This window comes from Dreissena polymorpha, chromosome 1 (assembly GCF_020536995.1).
Source record: "Dreissena polymorpha isolate Duluth1 chromosome 1, UMN_Dpol_1.0, whole genome shotgun sequence".
NCBI classification, from domain to species: Eukaryota; Metazoa; Mollusca; class Bivalvia; order Myida; family Dreissenidae; genus Dreissena; species Dreissena polymorpha.
The window spans coordinates 23741720-23759991 of NC_068355.1; positions in this window are offsets into that span (position 1 = coordinate 23741720).

Genomic DNA, 18272 nt, shown 5'->3' on the forward strand with positions numbered 1-18272 from the left:
CCTTCTATATTACATATAAAATAGTTGAAGTTCGATATCAATGTTTACCATGACCAAGCGCATACCCGCTATATCATCATACATCATTGGAAAGATAAATGTATAATCTTTTGAAAAAAAATGCATGTCATTAAATTCTATGTGTGCTATAAAAGTTCATATTGGTCTGTTTGTTTGTATTTTCTCCACATGCGTTCCAGTTTGCGTGTTTTACGTTTTAGTTCAAGAATGTTTTCATTAAACCATGGTTTTGGTGCACGACAGATTTTGTTTTTCTCAATGTATGGAGCGTGTTTATCAAGAATTCTACAGATTTCATCTTCATATTGCTATACAAAAAAGTCTACTTTGTCTGCTGTAATTGACATTTCATTGAGGTCGTTAGTAAATGCTGAGTGGTCTATGTTTTTAGAATTTCGAAATTTTATTGTTTGACTCTTGATATTTTCTTTTTGTACTTTGGTAACGACTTTAACTACACAATGGTTCGAAAAGAAAGGGCCTGGTTCACACGAATTGATTTCAATACCATTTGTAGCCTCAGAGATTATTAGGTCGAGTGTATTTCCCTCTGTGTGTGTGCTGAAATTAACATGTTGTTCCAAACCCATTGCTACAATAGAATTCTTAAATTCAGTCACAACACTGTTAGTTTTGTTGACATGCAAGTTGAAATCTCCAAGAATCATAAGATTTGAATAGTTGGGAACAATGTCCTCCATGAATTCGAAAAATTCTGTTAAAAATTGATGTTCAGTCCCTAATGATTGTGGTCTGTAAACGCCAATTACATTAATTGTAATGTTTTTGAGAATCAGTTGCCATATATCATGTTCAAATGTCCGGGTATTACTACTTGATTTAATTATTTGTATTTTTTTTTAGCAGTCACATAAACAACCAAGCTATGTAATATGGCATTTTTACACCCATTATCGCTGCTTCTTCCTGTATTTGCGCGATGATTATCTGAGATATTAACTCTATGATTCTATATTCTCAAATCTTTTCTATAAAGAAGGAATGTTGTTGACAATTGTTAATAGTTTTATTTGATCGTTCGTCAAAAAGTTGTAATTCTGTTACTCTTGTATCTTCAATGCAATTGAGTAATTAAATAGTAATTAAATTGAATGCGTTTTAATTCCCTTTTATTATTGTTAAATTTGAGTTACAATGCTATGACGTTAAAGGGGCCTTTTCACAGATTTTGGCATTTTTTAACTTATTCATTAAATGCTTTATATCGATAAATGTAAACATTGGATCGTAAAAGCACCAGTAAAAAATCAAGAATAAAATTAAAAAAAGGAAAAGAGCATTGCCCGGACCAGGTTTCGAACCAGTGACCCCTGGAGTCCTGCCAGAGTCCTGAAGTAAAAACGCTTTATCCTACTGAGCTATTCCGCCGTGTACACATACTGAGCGTATTTTATACTTTATATAAGCAATCTTCGTAGTTTCACAAAATTTAACGACAAAAACAGAACTCTCCTCATTATTCAATCGTTTCGCGTTGCAACGCTTTATAATTTTTAGGTTTTAAAATCGTCAAAAGATGCATATAATGGCTATATTAGACAATGGTAAATGTTCAGTATTACTGTTTCCTCACAATTATCATAACTAAAACGAAAATTTGCGAATCTGAAACAACTTTTTTCAATTTTGTCAATTTACCAAAGCGTGAAAAGATCCCTTTAAATTTTATTTACACTTAAATGTATTATGAATATTGCTGGGCCAAGTGTGAGGTTGAGCGCTCTATAACCAGGTTTAAACCCCCTATGCTTTGCATTGACCGTTCCAAGGCGGTGACCCCAGCTTTATTCATATTTTGTGTTTATGTTGGTTTGTATTGTGCTGTATTGTGCTGTTTTGTACTGTTTGGGCAATCGGTCACTTGCCTTAAATAAAGGACCAATTAATTGTTTTTAATGAAAATTCAATACTGCTCCAGCAGCTGGAGTTTCACTTCTTTATATTGACACTTTTCGTACAGTAACCCCAGTCCGACAAGTTAAAGCCACTCCGCCGCCTGTTCTTTTTGAACGATTTACAGTAGTGTACTCATTGCATAACCATTTTGATTTAAGTCTGAGGTATCTATTTGATGTTGCTTTTCATCTGAGAACCATGTGAATACGGCACAGTCGAATTTTTCTTCTCTCAGATATTGACCAATCAAAACATCTTTGTTTCTGACAACAGAATGACAGTTCAATGTAAGGCAAGATATTTTTTCGTTTAGACAATTTAGTGTATTGATACGGGTCGTTCATGGGGATCAATTAAGGCGATTGTCCCATAATAATGGCCGATAATGATCAAATATTACCGGTACATGTGGAGTAAGAGCAATTAAAGATGTGCTCAAATTGTTTGTTTGTTTTATTTTAATTAGTTTAAGCCTATTTATTGTAGCTCGATTGCATCGAAAGCCGTATGCTTAAATAAATGCTCTCGAGTCCGTTTTCTGGGACTAGAACCAGTACTTGGTGTCTTTTGGGGGAGATCAAAGGAACGCTCCCAGTGGGTTCGAACCCGTGACCTCCCGATCGCTAGGCGGACACCATATCCACTACGCCACAGCTATCTTTTAAATATTTTAATTGTTTAAGACTATTGCAGAAAATAAAAAAGTATAAAGAACTTGCTTCCAAAATAAACCGTAACTGATGTGTGTTGCGCTTGTGCGTAATTTAAGTTATAAATACAATTAATTGGAATCAAACGTCTTATTTTGTTGATCCTGACCATTTAAAGTAACATTACTACTCAAAATCAAAGAACGGTTCATACAATTGTTCGTAAAATAAACTTAACCAATTAAAAATCAGTGTTCTTGATGGCATTGCCGAAATTTCAACGTCAGATGTGGACTGGTAAAATAGATGTTTGTAGATGCAAAATGCCCGTTTTCATTATTGTTTTGCATATCTATTCATACGACACATGGACACTAAAATGGTGTTCGTGTGTCGTATGAATAGATATATTCGCGGGAAATAATTGTGGACACAAATAAAAAAACACGAGCATTTTGTATCTACAAAAATCTATGTAATCATATCACATCTAGCGTTGAAATTTTGGATATTGCTATCAGGAACACTGATTGTTAAGGTATTAACTTTATTTTACGAAATACTTAACGAAATTTTCGTTGATTTTGAGCGTTATAGAGACTTTAACATTTGTTAAGATTATTTTCTTAACGGCGACTATAGCTTAACAGTACCAATATTTAATATATTCAGATCCAATAGATATACAGTTTTCTTTCATATTTACGAAATTCGCTATATACCTGCAACACATTTTCTTCAGTCTTTGTGCATGACAGAATACAATCTAATAAACGACCAGTAGTTGGAAGCAAGATTTTCCATGGGTCACATATTGTTTTTCAATATTTTGTTTTGCTTTCTGTTTATTTTGGTTGTTATTTAATATTATAATATATGACTTGAATGAAATGAACTGAGGACAAATACATAAATATTAAAAGAAATGTTTTGATTTGGTAGCTCCAAAGTAGTGTGGATTTTGATTTATAACATTTAGAAAGTATATAAAGAATTCAACACCAACCGCCTGCCGCAGTGCCTGACCAAATTCCTGAGGAAATGCCAGTGTAAATATATATTATTCGCTTGTTATTCTTGTCTGTTTGTCATAACATTTTAATTAGTGAAAATAAAAAAATGAAAAATCTCTCCAAAACACATATCACACCAACACATTCGCATTTTGCACAGCACCTCGAACAACACTGACAAAGATCACACTCACATACAGAACAATTCTTTAAAACGCATCCTTCCCTACGCATAACACGCTTTCACACATCTCTTTAGTCAACAAAGTATTTAATACAGACAGCCTCAAGCACTCAACTCTCTTAAACTTCTCTCTCAGTCCACTGTCTCCCACTAACGAACGACCATACGGATAGACAACTGCAAGGGACGGGTTCTATATACTTTTATTTGAATATGTATTTCAATATTTACACGCATTATCAAAGCTTTACAATATGTACACTACACCCCCTGTACGTCGATAATCCAAACTTTGTTGGATAATTCAAACTGAAGAAAAAAATGGCGGACGAAAATGAAACTGAAACTGAAAGGTAGGTGATTATTTTATCATTTCTGCTAATTAAGTAACTATACGGACGTAATTGTTCTACACATGTGATAATGAATGTCTGACACACACATGCGTTTTGAGTTTTGCAATGATTAAATAGTTTTCTAGTATAAAACGATACATTTGTCTTCGGAAATTGCTAATTTTCATGAAAAGCGACCTATGTGTTGAATTATTTACACGTTAATTGACAAAAGAGCGAACGAAACTGTAACATAGATATGCCAAATTTTATCATGAATGTACACTGAAAGTTTACTTTTAACACCTAGTGTGTTCTGTGTTAAAATCATGTGTTTGCACGACGGGTATGAAAGTTTATGGATAAATCCAAACTCATATGAAATTTTCTGTGGATAATAACCAAACTCATAATGGATAATGCACAAACTGCGATGTATTGAGCATGTTTTCCAAAGACAGGTTGGATATTATTCTTTGAAAATAACTATTTACAACCCCAAACAGTAAAGCATTTTACTTTCCGAAATATATTTACACATTGAAAAGAACATATTAAATTATTTCTCAATACACAGACATAGATATTAAAAAAACTTCTGTAAATTATTTTTTTTAATAATAATAAAACGTTTTCCCCGTGACTCTTTTCGCCGGCGCGGCAAAATTCAAGTAGTAGTAAACTATTTACGAGTGAATTGTACAGTACCCCGCTATGCGCATGCTCACTGACGATAAACGACTTTTAACGGGATTTTAGCATAGAAAGCTTGCGACTGCTATATGGAATGACTTTGAACCCTATTGAAACCTTGGTAGGAATAATATCTGTGGACTTTTAACTATTTTTTTCCGATTTCATTAATTACGTATTATTCCTTCCGATTTTATTTTAATAAAATTTGGACTTTTTGCAATTTTGAAATTTTGATATTTCATTATATAGGGAAATACCGTCGATTCGCTCCTTTAAACTGGTGGCAGATAGTTTTAGTGGGGCTTGGGCACATAGTATTGGCTTTATTTCGCTACGTGGTAGGACTAGACTGATAGAGGCATTCGTATGAAAAAGCTTATTTATTTTCAACATTTGAATACAGATTTATGAAATATACATATTCATCTATGTTTTGTGGACTAATATCAGCATATATTTTTTGTCCGATAACCTAATTTGCCGGTTGTTTCATCTAAGGTTAGTTCTCTAATTTTTTATTTTTCTACGTAATGGTTAGTTTTGTTATGTATAAGTATTTCTTTCAGGCATTTAAAGGACTCTGTACAATGATAACCTCTGCAGTTTTCCATTTTTTTCTGTTTGACCTGAAAAGAAAAGAAAATCATTTTTTTTGTGAGGATGATTGTTTAACAATGTGCTAAAATGCTTTTGTTGTCAGCAATTAAATTAATCTCGAAATATTTTACAAGAGTATTCATTTAAAATAGATCTTTACATAAAGACATCTTGCAGTTTGGTCATAATCCATCGACTTTCAAATGTTAGTTTGCAATTATCCATACACTAGTTTGGTCATTATCCAATTTGTACATTCTTGTCCCAAACAAATACGAATATTTTGCGTTTTCGAGCATTTACGCCAATAAAATTTTGTACATACATATATGAAAGGTTAACACATAAGTCCAAGCATTAAAACATTAAAAAACATTCGATTAAAATTGTTTATGGCCTATAAGTTTCGACAATTTCATTTACTTTTTCAAGATTTTCAAACATATTCATTTTATTTCGACGTAATTAATTGTTATTGGTTTATTAGCGCATTGTATCCGGCAAATATCATTTTATCAAAAAGAAACGTTTATTATGTCACAACTTACCTTAGATAAACGTGTTCTTATAAATAAATGACGTGAGTCATTACTTTTGTCGCCATTTTTTTCTTCAGTTTGAATTATCCTACTCAGTTTGGATTATCGACGTACAGGGGGTGCACTAGGAGACATACATCTATGCACTTTTATTTTAATATTTATTTCATAATCACACACAGTATCAAGCTTTACAATATGTACATAAGTAGACATACATCTATATACGTTTATGCTAATATTTATTTCATTCCGTTAATAAATTAAATACTAAATTGTAAAGTATGAAAAAGGAAAATATTTATTAAGTATTCCATACTACAGCCTTATCTCTAGGCATGTTAGAACACCCGACACTATATCCATTTTTTCCTGATTTTCAGTTCAATTATTATACAGAGCAATAACTGTTTCTACAATGCCGTATCTAAAAGCACGGACTCCAACACTTATCAGATCGCAGCGAGAATAATAATAAGAATGTGTCCTAATTCAAACTACACTGTTATACGCAATACAATTTCGACTGCTACCATAAGACCAGATCGTCAGATACTACAGTGAAAACAATTTGTGCAGTGTAACCTTTTCTTTCGCTTTGCACTTATCGACAATTCACAACTTCCGCCATAAACGATTTGTTATCAAGTTTATGTTTTGAGCATTTCTCAACAAAATACACGCAAACGGGTGTCGATGGTAACATTAATTGTGTTGTTACGATGTATTAGGTTGATTGAACTCGATTTTATGGACATATGTGAGACATTATTTTTTTAATTGAATTAGGCCTTATAGTATGAGCTGTACGTTCTCATACTTTCGTGTCTTCTCATTGGATTCGTGCTCATTTTAATACGTCATTTTCGCACTCGCCAAATACTTCGCGTGTCAGGATTTTATTCAAGTAGATCGAGCGTTTACAACTGCTGACTATTTTGCCGAGAAAATGAGTTTTAAACAAGAAATGTTCCACACAGACATAGATATTGCTTAAATGGTGGTAAAAAATACCATTGCAGAGTATTATTGCATAATAAATCGCCAGCACTTAAAACAAAAAAGTTTAGAAATTCTGTGCATGTGGCAGAAGCATTTGTAAGGAAGGCCACGCTCTATTTAAGGACATATCACTTCCTGAAATGGTCAGAAGTGGGTGGGGTAATGTTAAAGAATAATTCCTTATAAAAGCATTCTATTGTTGTGCCGGTGCCCGGTCTACAAAATGCGCACATACCTCGTGATTGGGAACCAGCGACAAATCGGTATAGTGCATGCTGGGTAGCACGAGTTTGTACGGTCTCTTATGCACGGGTGACTGATGCGAGTAGACGTATTTTCCCAAGCTGAGTATTGCTTGGAGTAATTGTGAGCCTGAGTGAGTAATTGTGAGCCTGAGTATAGGTTATATTGTATCATATTGTATTATATTGTATTTTATGTGTGTTCAACACGTATTTCCCTGGAAGGCCATTCCCAGAAGATATAAGTGAGTCTGTGACTGTGTATGTGAGTCTGTGAGTTGCCTGTGATTGTGTCAATGACACGCATTTCCCTGGAGGTGTATTCCCAGAAGTATATGTTTATGTAAGCCGGTGACTGTGTGTTTAAGTACGTATTTGCCTGGAGGTGTATTCCCAGAGGTATATGTATAGTGCTATTTGTGACGTGGACGAGCCGTAGCCGACGAGTGTCCACCCGCCGAGTCGACGAGTATAGCCGACGAGTATAGCCGACGAGTTCCCTCGAAGACGACGTGGACGATTGGTGCCATCCTGACGAGCATTCCAGTTGATGCCCATGTGAGTAGATTAGTATCTTGTCGTTGCTAGTAATTGCTGTAGTTGTTGTGAAAGAACCCCAAAGAGCTAACCGTGAAAACACTACAATGGCGCCCAACGTGGGGCAAAGTGAAAATTGTGTTTAACGGTTAGGCTAGTTGCAAAATCAATCGGCATCGCATACTTTATTTTCAATCGACGGATCAAATTTAATTTGAAGTGTATAGAAACTGTTCGTTTCATAAAACGTGATTTCTGTTTATAAATTGTTGAACTCAGTGTTCGTCTATTTTAAAAAGTGTGTAACAAACAGACGGCATCGTAGTTTTTTTTTCCATTGTTGGCATTCGCCGGCCATGTTATCAGTTGGTGAAATATTTCTTAAAAAACGTGATTCTCCAATGCTGTTTGTTACAGTTTAATTGCTTGTGTAATCAACGGATGGCCACGTGTTTTTTTTATTTGGCAATTTTCCCGTGATTAGTTGGCGCGTATTCTGTGCGCAGCAGTTCATGAAAAACGTGTTTGGTTGACTGTTGTATATAGCAGTGTAAATTGCTGATATATCGGTAACTAAAGTCCGAGGAAATAGAAGTTTACACGCACGAGTTTTGTCCTTGGCAATTCTTTTTATAGCAGTGTTATTGCGAATGTAAACTGGGTCCCGGGAAATTAGTGCTTAACGTCAAGTTAAAGCGACGTGTTTCTTACTTTCAGTTTTTATTGATTATTGATAGCAACAACAGTGATAGCGATTTTGTTAATTGGTTATTGTTTGGCAATTAAATTTTAATTGCCTACCAGTAGATACAAAAGTTTTTATTTCAGAATTTCTCGGCCCATTTATTTTAGGTTGTTTATTAATTTAACTTTTTCATATTTACTTGTAAAGTTCTAAATTAACAATGGATATGGGAAGTGGATATACCCCACCATTTTTACTGGTAGCCCCCAGAAAAATTCGAGTGAACTACGACACTCCCACTAGATTATGCAATATTCTGGGTGTGGGCAGACAACTGGCACAGGCCATTGTTTTGATACGGGAAAATACGGGAAATTTGTTACCACATACTTTAGAGGCAATTATAGGGCGGCCGCTGACCTTTGGTGACATGACCGAGTTGGATTTTAGTACTAACCCCGCATTATTTAGAGAAGCCCTGGGGTATGGGGATGGGGCGGAACATGTTGGGGAGGGTGGAATGGGGCGGTCAATCGCAAATAGGCCCATGGACCCACACGAAAGGTGGATAGATATGTCTGTGCTCGAGAAGGAGTCGGTAAGTCAGGATCACGAGAGGGCCCAACTAGAAGCCCAACTTTCGGCTCTTGAGGCGGACGTAGCTCAATGGGACGATTTTCTTCCCTAAATTGCAAAGCCTTTGCTCCCAAAGCGTCTGTTGTTACAGCCGGACAATATGATGACAAGCATACCGAAACCGTTTAATGTCGCATCAAGCGTCCCCGCCCCGCCCCCTTTGTTAGGTTTGCCCCAGAGTAGGGACAGTGGGCCTACGGGATCCCATCGTGCCTCAAAGGGCCCTCTTGCCCCGAATGGTCTACCTGTCCCAATTCCATCTACCATCACTATTCCCATACCCAGCAATGCACCGGTTTTCAATAATTTACCCGGACCAAGCAACCCTCCTGGCCCAAGTATTCCCCCGACACAGAAAGATCGGGATGTTCTGACAAAATTGCCTAAGAGCCTGCTATATGATGGGCAGAGCAATTGGTTTGTTTTTCAGAGCAAGTTTGAGCGCTACGCAAGGGTGCAAGATTGGTCTGACGCAGAATGCGCCGATTGCCTTGGTTGGTGTTTGACAGGAAAGGCGGTCGATTTCTATGCGTTGCTTACCGAAGGGAGAAGGACGGTACCTTACGCAGAGCTAATGCAGCGACTGCAGGAGCGTTTTGGCGCCAGGGAGCTTACCGCCACCGCGCAGGGCCGTTTCCACGTTGCCCATCAGGAAGTAGGCGAGTCCCTAGACAATTGGTCAGATCGGGCGCTGAAGCTGGCAACAGCGGCGTTTCGTGATCTGCCCTATGCATACGCCGCTGAACAGGCAGTGACGAAGTTTTGTCACGGTTTGATTGACGAGGAGGCCGGCAAGCATGTTAGTCTGCAGTTACCAACATCTATGGGAGATGCGATGAACATGCTGAAGATATATTGCCATGTTCAGTCGGCTTGCGCCGCGGCTCCGAGGTATACCCAGGAGACTGAGCAAGAAGAGTCAATGTGGGTTCACGAGGTGAAGAAAGCACCCACTGCGGATGAGGTCAGTGTGTCGGCGGTCGACAAATTGACCCAGGTGGTCGAGAAGTTGCTGGATGCTGTGGAGAGATTGTCAAACTCTTTTGGAAGTTCGGCCGTTGATCCCTTTGTCCGACAACCGGGTAAGCCGTTTCGAAATAAAAAAGGCTATGCCGAATACCCTGTGGAGTGCCCCTACCCAGGGAAGGTCCGGAACCGGTGGTACAACGACCAACGCCAGGTTATGTATCCTGCGGGTGCGGGTGGCGGAGGTTTACGTGGGCATCGGAACCAAAATTCAAAAGTCCGCCATGAGGGATCGTATCGCGGCAGATATGGTTCCAACTGGGGACATTTCCATGCCATGTCCTTGCCCAACCATATGGAGAAGGAGCCCGTTGTGGTAGTTGCGACGACTAAGCAGTTGGGCCAACCGGAAGTGGATCATGTAAACCAGCTAGGTCCGGTTTCGCAGTTCTGCATGAAGGTGCAGCATGCCAAGGACGTGCACGATGCAGTTCCCTTGGTGCTGCCAACAGTGCCAGATGTCGTCAGTGATCCAAGGATGGTCATTGGCGAGAGCACTGAAGGAGACCATGGAGATCCTGTGTGCGATTACTGATGATGAATTTCGCGTGCAGCGCGTTGCGGTTCAGTCTGCGGAGGCGGCTAAAAGCATGGCGACCGACAGGGCCGACCAGGTGGGGGCCAAAATAGCCCAACGAAAAGCTGCTGAAACTACTCCGGCCACCGGAAGGTCAGTCCCTGTCAGACGGGCGACAGAAGTTGCCGCGTGTGACCGCCGTGAGGGTGGCGCATGCGGATGCCGAGTTACCCCAGATGACAGCTGGGAAGGTGGTGTTCGAAGACTTGTTAGGCGTGGTTCCAAAGGGTGGCGACCCTCTAGTTCTCGCCGCTGGGAGCGGTCCCAGCGGTGGAAATTAGGTTGGCGACCACCAGAGCGTCTAACTTCCAAAATCTGTACCGCCTAAAATTGTTAATGGCGAGGTTAATTGTTAGTAAAACTAGGAAAACAATGCAAAATACAAAAGACCCCCAATTTAAAAAAAATACAGTAGAGTTGCAGTGACATTCTATTCGCGGTGTTGATAATGTATTACGGTGTACGCGGAGTATCACTAGTAACACTAAAAGCAGCAGCAGTAGTAGTAGTAGTAGTAGTAGTAGTAGTAGTATTAGTAGTAGTAGTAGTAGTAGTAGTAGTAGTGGTAGTAGTAGTTGTAGTAGTAGTAGCAGAAGTAGTGGTAGTAGTAGTAGTAGTAGTAGTAGTAAAAGCTGTTGTTGTGAATATTACATGAAGTACGCGGTGTATAAAAGTAATAGTTCTCTTAAACATGTTGATTAATCTGATTAGATTGTTTTGAATATATATATGTCCTATTGTCTCAGTTTAAGCCCAGTCTTTTATTGCAATATTGTTGAAATTAATCTGAGCAGATCTCTGCGAAATGGGGGTTTAATGAATAGGCATAAAGTGTCGTCCCAAATTATCTTGTGCCGTCCGCGCTTAACTTCCTGTAATTTTTGTATTACCGCGCTAAGAAGTGCTTTGCACAGACACGGATGTGTTTGATTATTTCCCGTGAAGTATGTTGTTTTTTTTCTCCTTATGGTCGGGTGTGACATTGTCAGACATTGTCGGACGACCGCTGTCACACCGCACCATCGGATGTGGTAACTACGCAGATGGTGAATAGGAACCCGGTTTCCCCTGCAATATCCCAGTCTTGGCACCTCCGTCACCTTTTATCCTTCCATGTTAAGATTTGTGAGTCGATCTAACTTCAATTACTTCGTCATTGCCGTATCATGTCATTTATTTCCGTAATTTTCTATAAATTCTTTTCTACCAACCATATGCCGAGCAATGTCGTAGAATTTTGTCGCATGAGTTTGTTTTTTATAGGTGACAGTGCTTGACGACCACTGTCACACTACATACTGTTGGCCGGAAGTGGTATTTACCGGAGTTGTTCTTTTAAACAATGTTTGCAAGTCTTTTTAAATTTGTGTGTGACCGTGCTTGACGGCAAATGTCTCTAGCGTCACTTTGATTTTTTGAATGGCCGGAGATGTTTCCCGGTACATGTACACTTTTATTTTGTTTTTATTTTTGTAAAGTACATTATTTCTCAGTGTGATCACCACATTCTAATACATAAGTGACTGTACTTGTTGGACGAAAGCCATCAACAATGTTTTTTCTTGATTAAGCAATTGTCGGACGATAGCCGACAATAATGTTTTTTTTTATATTAACTAATGTGATGGAAATTTTCTTATGCAAGAAACATATTGGTCACTAACCGCTAGAATGCAGTGGTCTGTATGTACCCCGCTATGCGCTGGCACTCCTGTGCCTGCGGGAGGGGGATCATGGTCCCATTTGAGTCTCTATCTCTTCTGCCTTGGGTGCGACCGTAGGGCGGCAGCCCAAGAGGAGAAAAGTGGGAGGAATGTAGTGGGTACAATAGTTTTATTTTAGTTGTCTTTTCCTCCATATAATGTCAATGATTATGTTGCAAAATGTACGTTCTCTATATAAAATTAAAAGCAATTATATGTATTATTTGGACAAATATAAGATTATTTGTATTCTTATATTTTTAACCTTTTTGTCACTTAGATATTATTTTAACGCATTTGTAGTACCTTAGAAAGTTACATTTCTTGTGATTTTTATTTTAATATAACCAAGAGGATTTTTATCGTATATTATGCAGTCACATGCAGAGGGCGTAGGCCTTCTCATTTGGGCTGCGAGGGGATGTATCTGTATGATATTTTATGATTTCATTTGATAAGTTATTTTATTTGTTAAAATTTGTGAAAATGGATTGTAAGGTGGGTGCTCCTGTCCATTCATTGTGTAGACAAGGGGGGACAGGAGTAGCCTGGCCTTGTTTTTTAGAATATTGGGTCGAAAAGCTTTGGTAAGGCACCTGGGTTGATTTTTGTATTGATACACTCGGGTTTGGGGGCGTGTTGGGGCACTTGAGTTGATGGTGTGCTATTTTTGTTGGTACGGGCCGGTTTGTTTGGATTTTGGGTATATACAGGATGACCTGTCGCTGGATATTAAACATTTGTTTGTGTGTAGTGTTTTAATAATTATATTACAGGCCAATGGTATAGTTGTGGTCTATGGCAAGCGTTGCGCCAAACGAGAGGTCGGACGAAAGCTATACCTGACTTAGGGGAGTTGGGTCAAGGTGCTTACGCAAGGGGCACTATTACTTCATCGGTAGCGCCGGTACGATTCCTTCGCTGTGTGGCGTCGTCCCAAAAGGACAAAAGTGGGAGGAGTGTTGTGCCGGTGCCCGGTCTACAAAATGCGCACATACCTCGTGATTGGGAACCAGCGACAAATCGGTATAGTGCATGCTGGGTAGCACGAGTTTGTACGGTCTCTTATGCACGGATGACTGATGCGAGTAGACGTATTTTCCCAAGCTGAGTATTGCTTGGAGTAATTGTGAGCCTGAGTGAGTAATTGTGAGCCTGAGTATAGGTTATATTGTATCATATTGTATTATATTGTATTTTATGTGTGTTCAACACGTATTTCCCTGGAAGGCCATTCCCAGAAGATATAAGTGAGTCTGTGACTGTGTATGTGAGTCTGTGAGTTGCCTGTGATTGTGTCAATGACACGCATTTCCCTGGAGGTGTATTCCCAGAAGTATATGTGTATGTAAGCCGGTGACTGTGTGTTTAAGTACGTATTTGCCTGGAGGTGTATTCCCAGAAGTATATGTATAGTGCTATTTGTGACGTGGACGAGCCGTAGCCGACGAGTGTCCACCCGCCGAGTCGACGAGTATAGCCGACGAGTATAGCCGACGAGTTCCCTCGAAGACGACGAGGACGATTGGTGCCATCCTGACGAGCATTCCAGTTGATGCCTATGTGAGTAGTTTAGTATCTTGTCGTTGCTAGTAATTGCTGTAGTTGTTGTGAAAGAACCCCAAAGAGCTAACCGTGAAAACACTACACTATCCTCGAGTCTTGTAAATTCGTGATAGTTAAATGAATTGGGCCATAATATCAATAAACAACAGATAACATGATTAAAATTCTTTACCTGCAAAAAGTATTCCAATTTCCTTTCATTCCTCGTAAGTTGCAATTTATAATTCCTATTGTCCATCAACAAACGAAGGAAATTCCGAAGTCATGTTTAAAATATGGCAGCCGGTGACGTAGTACATAATTTCGTGACCTCTGACCTACGCATAATTTAACACTGAAGAGGCACAGTAAAACAGACCAAATAAAAGTAATCAATAGTTTTTGTAAACTTGATATATTTAGTAATGGAATGGGATAAGTTTCGTTGAGAAAAACATTTAAAAACTGTAACAACAAATCAATAGCTTGAAACTATTATAAATTGAATGTGAAATTAAATGTTAACAATGTTTGCAACAATGACCATTCACAAATCCCCAACAGTTTTTATTCTTCATGGTGAGCTGTTGAGGCACAGCAGGGGCAATAGAAATCACTGTGGCGCCGTACAACCTTTGCATTGCTGCAATGAGGAATATGCACCCAATGCTTACAGGGCATACCCCTCCTCATCCCAACACACTGTGCCCACTTGTATATATAAAGAACATAAATGTTCTGCCCAGCTGGTGGTTTCTTTCGGCTACAGACGCAACATAACTCACTAGGGTCATCCACATCAGACTCGCTGGATGAAGAGTTGTATATCCTTGTGGAGATTGCAGCTTTAGAGGTATTATCAGATGCCTTAAGCGCACTTGTTGATTTTTTGGGGGCCTTTCCTTTACCCTTTTTTTGACCTTTGGTTAACTTTGTTGATTTTTTACTGTACCCTACGTCTTCCTGATGTTTAAGCATCCGTGCTTCAGTATGGGGTTCAGTAATGGCCTGTCCTGATACAACAGCACTCATTGTGCGGCGTGTCTTCTTGGAAAGTACTCCCTCTCGTTTTACGTTGAATTATTTGGTAACACGACTGTCAAAGAATCTTTTAATAGTTCCTGGTGTGTGAGAAGTAGAAGCTGATGTGCCACCAGCTAGGTCCACCACAGGTTCAATATGTGCATCATCCGTATGTAACGGTAAGTCTGTTCTAATACCCCCTTCCACAGCTTTCTGAGAATCAGTGTCTTCTTGCTTTTCTTGGTCAAGAGCATCAAACACTTCTGCTGGCTTCAAAATGTCTCTATTTATAATAGAAGCATTGAACGGGAAAATACCTGACTTTTTGTAGGCTGAATGCAAATTTTCAGCTGAAAGGGCCTTGATATATACCTTTGAAGCAAGCTCACAAACATCATAACGAGTTACAGTACATGCAGATTGACGCGTAAACTTATGGCATTCCGCATTGCACATTCGCTGAAAGGGTCCGTAGATACCAACATCCATAGGTTGCAATATATGGCTTGTGTGGGCTGGTAGGATGAAAAGTATGATATTATGGGACTTAGCCCATTCAACCAAGCCAACAGACACATGTGATTTATGGCCATCGAGCAATAACAGGAGATGTTGGTTGTCGTTCCTTGCAGGAAGAAATTTCATGAGGTGGCTCGTGAGATATTTTCGAAAAATCTCTGCATTGGACCAGCCGCTGTCACTCATGGATGAATCTGCACCAGGTGCAGCCCTCTTCATCAGGTCTGGAGTAAGCCGCTTTCCTGCAAACACAAAATATGGGGGGACAGCCAAACCACTAGCACTTCCACAACCTATAATGGTAGTTGTGCAGGATTTCCCAGCTGTAACAGCTGGAGGATGGAGATTGTGTCCTGCAACTACTGAAGGTGGAGTGTGACACTGGGTAATGCCCTTTTCATCAATATTGAAGATTAGATGTGGCTTGTCTTTTAAGTCATACTTATCCATAATCTTATCTAGTTCAGCAAAGTAGTTGTGAACAACAGTGGCAGAAGCAGATTGAGCCCTACACTGCTCAAGTCCTCTTGGTTTAATGACACGTAGCTCTGGCCAAGTATTAAGAAAAGAGTAAAACCATGTCATGGAAAATGGATTTGATACAGTTCGTCTGTTTAGCTGTACTGCAAAATCAGATGCAATGTCAACGACTTCCTGACGTGTGTATCCATAGCCCAGAGTGGCAACGGACTTGAGATGATCAACCAGTCTGGATTCTTCCTCACAGGACAAAAAAGGAACACGTCCTGCAGCTACAGTGTCAATGTGGTCTTTTTCCAGGACACGATCCCTCAAGGTCTGCATTGGTACATTGAACTGTATGGATGCTTTTCGGACAGAAACATTGTCCTCAATGACACGTTTATAGGCATTCGTTAGTGTGGTAGGCGAATACAGCCTATATTTCTGCCTTAAAGTTTGTGGATGAGCCTGAAAAAGTGAGGTTATTTTAGCCATCAAATAGTAAATCCATCTCCTAATTAAACAATTTGAAGTTTTTGGTCAAACAATATATTTTGGACCAATTTATAGTAGTAAAAATCACAGTTTTGTGCACAAAGCAACGACTATGTAAAATGTCCAATATGAAAATATTTAAAACAAATCCTTAATATTTCGTATTTTTTTAAACCTAAAATTTAGTTGTACTTGGCCTTTTTCAAAAGGCGTTGTCACGTGATCATAAAAACCGAGCCTTCTGCTCGCAGACGAATATTAAGGTCACAGCTGCCATTCCTGTTTATTGATGAAAAACACATTTTTAAGACAGAAGGTCAGTGGTAATAGTGAAAAGGGGCTTTTTTGCTCTCATAATGCAAAAACCAATCGTAACTTACCCGTTTAAAGCGCATTCCGACAAAAAAAATCGTTCCAATGCACGGAGAATGACAGTTAGTAAACAAATCGTCAGACGGCTTTCCCGGAAAACCCGGATGTTCACGTGATACACAAAAATACGCAACGTCACGAAATTGTAAGTCTAACGAATTTGGATAACCCGACGATATATTAAGTTTGGAGCAATATGCATAATTAAAATAGCATATACTTCAGTGAAACATGAACCAGTTGTAATGAAATCTTTCAAAAAGAGTAAATAATCACATATTTTCACCTTAAAAACCACTTTCTTCCTGGACGACCAAAGTCCTTATTTTCTTATTTTCTTCATAAATCCACTGTTACCAGCTGGAACATACACCACTGTAGAACAAAGTGTAAGAGTATTATTAAATTTAACACACTAGAAACACTGAAAGAAACATCCTTTTTTGTAAGAAAAAATGTAAACAACTGGAGTCAAAAAATAGTACACTTGAACAAGTATGGTGGGCCAGAAATGATAATTTACACACAAGAAAATAAAAGATACAGAAATATTGAAAACATTTTAATAAAATCTCTTTAATTTTATAGCGTATATAAATTAATTATATATGAATAATGATATATGAATATGTTTGTTAAAGTGATGTTTTACACATCAGGGCTCAACATTAACCTAAAAATCTACTTGCCCTGAACGTAAAGCCACTTGCCCAAACATGAAATATCGGATTAACTGTAAACCTCATATTTTTTAATAAAGATCAAAATGATACACCACAAAACCTTTTTTATTTTTGCACATTTAACAAAATAATTTCAGCAATTAAAGTCGAATTAAAGTCTAAATGAAATGCTCATTTTACTTTTTTGCACTTGCCCGGGCGGACAACTACATTATGAAATAACTTGACCGGACCCAACTTTTACTTGCCAGGGGCAATAGGACAACAGTTAATGTTGAGCCCTGCACATTTTCAAAAGTTTTCAATAAAATTTATATTTATCATTTCTGGTCAACCATACTTTTTTCTTTCTATATTTGGATAAAAGGATGCTTTTTTCAAAGTTTCTAGTGTGTTATATTTAATAATACTCTAACACTTTGTTCTTCAGTGGTGTATGTTCCAGCTGGTAACAGTGGATATATGAAGAAAATTAGAAAATAAGGAAGAAAGAGGTTTTTAAGGGGAAAATATGTGATTATTTACTCTTTTTGAAAGATTTCATTAGAACTGGTTCATGTATCACTGAAGTATATGCTATTTTAATTGTGCATATTGTTTCAAACTTAATATAGAAAGCTTATATAGGGAAATATTCGTTAACATTACCCCACCCACTTCTGACCATTTCAGAAAGTGTTATGTCCTTAATTCGGAGCACTGAGAGGTACCCGACAGGGTATTGTAACTCATTATGCAAGACGCCAGGGACAATTATATTTCAATTAACACGTTTGCATTATTTTGTTGAAAGTAACCATGGTTAAAAATATT